The sequence below is a fragment of the Babylonia areolata genome, chromosome 22 (assembly GCF_041734735.1).
Source record: "Babylonia areolata isolate BAREFJ2019XMU chromosome 22, ASM4173473v1, whole genome shotgun sequence".
Taxonomy (NCBI): Eukaryota; Metazoa; Mollusca; class Gastropoda; order Neogastropoda; family Buccinidae; genus Babylonia; species Babylonia areolata.
The window spans coordinates 42,793,320-42,800,295 of record NC_134897.1 but is presented as its reverse complement, the minus strand read 5'-3'; positions in this window follow the sequence as shown (position 1 = coordinate 42,800,295).

The window sequence follows — 6,976 nt, the reverse complement described above, 5'->3', positions numbered from 1 at the left end:
ACCCTCTCAGACTATGGTTCCCCTCGTTTACTATATGCAGAACACAAATTGTCTCGTGTCAGATCGCGCCACCACTCCTATCGCCAATGCCGGCAGCGGCCATGCTACGTTCGACTATAGCGTCATTTCCTGTGATCAACTGGCCAATCAGGACTGTGCTGTCATAGACGCTTTGTGTCCGCATGTGCACTGCGAGGACATCTGCAAGAAATGCTGTGAGTTGCTTCCCTTGGACAGTGGGGGTAACCGGAAAGGCAGTGGGTGGGGGGAGGGAGGGAGGAGGGGGAGGAGAGGGGGGTGAAAGGATGGGTTGGATGGGTGGGACATGGCAAGAGAGTTAAACTGAAAGACAAGGCAATGAACATGAAGATCACACACACACACACACACACACACACACGCACACGCACGCACACACACACACAAACACACACACACACACACACACACACACACACACACACGCACGCACGCACACACACAGGTATATATATATATATATATAGAGAGAGAGAGAGAGAGAGAGAGAGAGAGAGAGAGATGTATAATGAATTTTTATTTAACTACATATATACATATATATGTTATCGTGAAATAAGTGGTATCATAGAGAGGTTACAAAAAAATAACTGAATTACAGATTTTACAGGATTAAAAGGGAGAGGATAGAAAGCCCTTCTCACAGGCCAGGGGCATATAGAGGCCAGTCACAAATAGGGTTTTTCTATTGTTTTATTTTACAGTAGTTGTGAGAAAAAGAGAAGAACAAGATAAGAAGAAAGTGCCTGTAAAAGCCAGAAACAACAAATGTCATAAGTACAACATATCAGTACAAGTGGATAGTGAGCACATGTATACAAATTAACACAGAGTGACTACCACTCGGTTTGGGATAAGCAACAACATGACACATATGTGTGGAGACCAAATTCTGACAACAAATGACATTTCTAATAAATTTAAATAGTGCAGTTCAAGTGGCTTATGATGGTTTACAGAAAGTACACTGACACAGACTACTAGTATAGATGGGTGCAGCATGTACTGTGTCAAAGTGACTCAAATGAATCAGTTATCTTGTAGCACAATACCAGAGTAAGCTGTTAAGGAAGAAGCATGATAGCTGAATTACAATTAGCAAACTGTGGTTCATATCAGATGGTGGTAACCAATAATTGATATTAATCCAACATTATCTTGAAATCACTACAACAGAATACTACACACACATCACAGAGGACTAAGCATGCTTTAACTTTGTGATTCGTGGTGGTGAGAGTCAGTGTTACACACTGTAGCGGTATAACTGATATCAGCATGTGAAATAATACATGAATAATAAACAAGATAATAGAATAAGTCGGCAGAGACGACACTGACTGACATTCGAATGAAATGGAAAACTGTTTACAAGGATATCATGACGACATGGTGATAATGGAATACTGTTTACAAGGATATCATGACGACATGGTGATAATGGAATACTGTTTACAAGGATATCATGACGACATGGTGATAATGGAATACTGTTTACAAGGATATCATGACGACATGGTGATAATGGAATACTGTTTACAAGGATATCATGACGACATGGTGATAATGGAATACTGTTTACAAGGATATCATGACGACATGGTGATAATGGAATACTGTTTACAAGGATATCATGACGACATGGTGATAACTTGCACCAAACAATAATAAGACCTGTGACTGAACAACAACGTAATTGTGACAAAGTTTACCAGCTTAAGACAATATCAACATACTCATAATATGAACACAAGCAATGTGTCGAAACTCACAATTCACTTATCATCAACAAATTTAACACAAGGTATTCACAGTAGAATGTTAGACAGCTGACTGTGTGTGACACTGAGCGTCTGTGCAAAAGCAGCGCTACGTGAAAACTGACCGGCCAGACAACAGCCAGTTTAGCATGTGCTCAAAAGCAGCGCTACGTGAAGACTAACCAGCCAGACACTGGCCAGTTTAGCGTGTGCTCAAAAGCAGCGCTACGTGAAGACTAACCGGCCAGACACAGCACTACATGAAGACTGACCGGCCAGACGCAGCGCTACGTGAAGACTGACCGGCCAGACACAGCGCTACGTGAAGACTGACCGGCCAGACACAGCGCTACGTGAAGACTGACCGGCCAGACACCAGCGGGTTAAATTTCAAATTGGAATTTGTGTTGCGCCACACGAGTTACATCAACAGGTCAATGGTTGGACACCGCCACTGTAGTAAAATTGTCATCTACTTCACAGCATGTGCTGTGTGTTGAACTAAGGTTATCGTAGCCAGCTGAGCACTTGGCTACAATATAATCACACACACACACACACACACACACACACACACACACACACACATATATATATATTTATATATATATATATATATATATGATGAAATATTAACAGCAATGTGATGTTTACCATCCCCACTTCGTCCTCTGCACGGAACTTCATCACTAGTCCAGCAGGCACCAGTTGTAACATTAGAAGTAGTAGTAGAAGTAGTGGTGGTGGTGGTAAGAGGGGAAGGAGAAGCAGCAGCAGGAGGAGGAACGATTGGAAGAGTTTGCTGTTCAGTTTCCAAGACTCCGGGATCAATTCAGTATCTGAGTGTTAAAACCAGAACGTCTGTGATTTCACATCATGTGAGTGACGCTTCTTCAATACTGGAGAGGTGGTAGTTGTTATTTTGCTTTTATTTCATTTACAGTTTTCGTGTTGTTTTCGCTGTATTTCATTCGGATTTTTCAAATCATGTTGTTTTTTCAGACAAGCCCATTGTGACGGTACCCCCCACACTTACTCCTTCCCCAACTCTTCATAACGGAAATAACCAGGTCGTGAACTATGACAGCATTTCCTGTGAAGACTTAGCCAATCAGGGCTGTGCCGTCATGGATGTCGTGTGTCCTCACGTCAACTGCTCGGATGTTTGCCAAACATGCTGTACGTTTTTGTTTGTTTTCTTTTTTCTTTTGTTTCTTTTTTTCTTACTTTTTTTCTTTTTCTTTCTTCACCTCTCTCTTTGTGGAGAGTGTGTGTGTGAGTGTCTCTGTGTGTGTGTGTGTGTGTGTGTGTGTGTGTGTGTGTGTGAGTGTCTCTGTGTGTGTGTGTGTGTGTGTGTGTGAGTGTGTGCGTGTGTGTGTGTGTGTGTGTGAGTGTGTGTGTGTGTGTGTGTGTGAGTGTCTGTGTGTGTGAGTGTGTGTGTGTGTGAGTGTGTGTGTGTGTGTGTGTGAGTGTGTGTGTGAGTGTGTGTGTGAGTGTCTCTGTGTGTGTGTGTGTGTGTGTGTGAGTGTGTGTGTGAGTGTCTGTGTGTGTGTGTGTGTGTGTGTGAGTGTGTGTGTGTGTGTGTGTGTGTGTGTGTGTGTGTGTGTGTGAGTGTCTGTGTGTGTGAGTGTGTGTGTGTGTGAGTGTGTGTGTGTGTGTGTGTGTGTGTGTGTGTGTGTGTGTGTGTGTGTGTGTGTCTGTGTCTGTGTGTGTCTGTCTGTGACTCTGTCTGTCTGTCTGTGTACCTCTGTGTGTGTGTGTGTGTGTGTGTGAGTGCGTGGGGTGGGAAGTGTGCGTGTGGGGGGGCGTGAGGGGGTTGGGGGGGGGGCAATGAACGGGGCTATCTAGTTAAAAAGGTGGAGGGGGTGGGGAAGCAATATAAAGTACAAGAAATCGCGAGAGCGACAAGGCCGAGTAAATGCAAGCCGTGTGCATGTTGGCATGCTTGTACGCGCGCGCGCGCGATTGTATGTATGTGTATGAGCATTTCCATAGCTGTGAGTGTCCGAGAGTCCCAGATCATTACGGGTGTTCAGTAACTGAGATATGATAACCCAGTGACTTACGCGATTTCACATCGCGGTGACGCTTCCTTAGTATTTGATAGATGAAGACAAATTGTCTGTGGGTAAAACTGTCCCTGATATTCTCATTGATACTTCCCTATCTTCTTAAAGGCCATTTGATTTTAGTTAGTTTCATGAGAACTGAAACAACATTTTTTGTCCATTCTTTCCTCCTTTCCTTAGTTTTTTCCCACATGAAGAACAACTTCTTTCTTCTCCCTCTTTTGATATCACAAAAGTGCCCCAGAATTTGGAGCATTATCTTTTCGATTTTTCGAGGAGGAGGAGTATGGCGATGATGAAGATGCTACAATAGGGGTCCAGTTTGGTCTGGAACTGCCTGACAAGGCAGTATTCTCATATCCCAGCATCAGCTACATTGAGTCATTTTGACACCTGCAGTTTTTGTAAGAAATTCTGAACATCCCATCCAAAGACGCATTTGTGAAGTGAATGACTCTCGACTGTATGGTCCCGGTTACCATTTGAGCACTTAGCACACTCAGCAGTAGTTAGGAGCCGGCCATGGACCGAAAAAATAAAACACCTATGATGGGGCTTGAACCCAGGTCGTACCAGTCGTCAGTCCGCGACGCTAAGTTCTCATCCACAGTAAGTGATATGTGTGTGTGTCAAGTTAAGTCAAGTCAAGTCACGATTTTATTTCATGATGGTAAATTGAATAAGCAGCAACTGCCATCAATGAAAAAAAAATATAAGAGAGAGAGAGAGAGAGAGAGAGAGAGAGAGAGAGAGAGAAGTACATGAAAAGCAACAATAACAAAATGCATACATATACAAGAATATTGTGATAAGGAAATACACAATTGCATTGTGTGTGTGTGTGTGTGTGTGTCAAGTCAAGTCAAGTCAAGATTTTATTTCATGATGGTAAATTGAATAAGCAACAATTGCTTTTTTACATCAAGCCATCAATGAAAATAATAATAATAATAATAATAATTAAAGAGAAGGGGGAAAAATGGAAAAAAAATTGAAGAAAAAATTTAGGAGAGAGAGAGAGAGAGAGAGAGAGAGAGAGAGAGAGAGAGAGAGAAGCAGAAGAAGAACAACAACAACAACAAAATGCATATATATATGTGTGTGTGTGTGTGTGTGTGTGTTTCTTTTTTTCGTTTTGATCTCTCTTTTTTTTTCTTTTTTTGGGAGGAGTGGGGCTCTTTGTTTATTATTTACTTTATTTTTAGCCTGGAACAACCTGGTTGTTACTGTGTACGGGAATGTGGGATGAGCAGTAAGATGGTATATAATGCCATTGAAACAACACAGATGATTGGCAGCAAGAAAACAACAACAAAACAGAGAGAAAAACAGTAGCAGTCATTGTAGTAGTAGCTGTTGTGATTGTTGTTAACCTCTGGTTGTCCTCAAGGCCTCAACAGCGCGGTAGGTTCATACACAGATCAAGCATCTCTCTTTTTTCTTTCAACAGCAGATTGACGAAGCGTATATGGATCATTCCTCAAGCTTTGGCATCTTCTTGAAAACTGAAAACTGATCTGGTTGGCCTGTTACTGCAGAATCACACATTCCACCAGTAAGATTCCAGTGTTTTGTTACTGTTGTTTTTCGCCACATCTCATTCCTTTACACTTCTGTTAGGTTGAATTGTTCTAATGCCATTACTGTTGTTGTCGTTTCAGTCAAACCCATTGTGACAGTTCCCACTACAGTCACCCCTTCCCCCACTGTTCATCACGGAAGTGACGGGGTCCTGAACTATGACAGCATTTCCTGTGAAGACTTAGCCAATCAGGGCTGTGCCGTCATGGATGTCGTGTGTCCTCACGTCAACTGCTCGGATGTTTGCCAAACATGCTGTACGTTTTGTTTTTTTGTGGGGGGGGGGGGGAGGTTTGGGGGGGAGGGATGTTTGGGGGGGGGTGTTTGTTTTTTGTTGTTGTTTTTTCGGGGGTGTTGGGGTGTTGTTAAATTTGTTTTTGATTGTTTTTGTTGTCGTTTTTACGACTGCAGGTGGACCTGGTTGCTGCTTTGTATGTGGGATTCGGGGGGAGTGGCTTGGGTTTTGGGGACATGTGATGCCACTGAAACAGCGTTGGTGATGGGGCAGCAGAAGGAAAAAAACAATAATAGTAAGAGTTGTTGTTCTTCTAAAGTTCTGGAAGGCCTGCTCTTCTAGAATTGCATAGTCCACTAATAGGATTCCAGTGTTTTGTTGCTGTTGTTGTTATTGTTGTTGTTACCATTATTGTCCTTGTTGTTGTTGTTGCTATTGTCGTTGGTATTGTTGTTTTAGGTTTGTTCGTGTTTTTTCCCAGTATTTCATTCTTTTCCCTTTCCTTTCACTGGGCTGAATTCTTCTGGTACCTTTGTTTCAGTCAAACCCATTGTGACAGTTCCCACCACAGTCACCCCGTCCCCCACTGTTCATCACGGAAGTGACGGGGTCCTGAACTATGACAGCATTTCCTGTGAAGACTTAGCCAATCAGGGCTGTGCCGTCATGGATGTCGTGTGTCCTCACGTCAACTGCTCGGATGTTTGCCAAACATGCTGTACGTTTTGTTTTTTGTTTTTTTGTTGTTGTTGTTGTTGTTTTTGGGGGGGAGGTTTGGGGGGGGGGTTTGTTTTGTTGTTGTTGTTTTTTTTGTTGTTGTTGTTGTTGTTGTTGTTTTTTCGGGGGTGTTGGGGTGTTGTTAAATTTGTTTTTGATTGTTTTTGTTGTCGTTTTTACGACTGCAGGTGGACCTGGTTGCTGCTTTGTATGTGGGATTCGGGGGGAGTGGCTTGGGTTTGGGGGACATGTGATGCCACTGAAACAGCGTTGGTGATGGGGCAGCAGAAGGAAAAAAACAATAATAGTAAGAGTTGTTGTTCTTCTAAAGTTCTGGAAGGCCTGCTCTTCTAGAATTGCATAGTCCACTAATAGGATTCCAGTGTTTTGTTGCTGTTGTTGTTGTTGTTGTTGCTACCGTTATTGTCCTTGTTGTTGTTGTTGCTATTGTCGTTGGTATTGTTGTTTTAGGTTTGTTCGTGTTTTTTCCCAGTATTTCATTCTTTTCCCTTTCCTTTCACTGGGCTGAATTCTTCTGGTACCTTTGTTTCAGTCAAACCCATTGTGACAGTTCC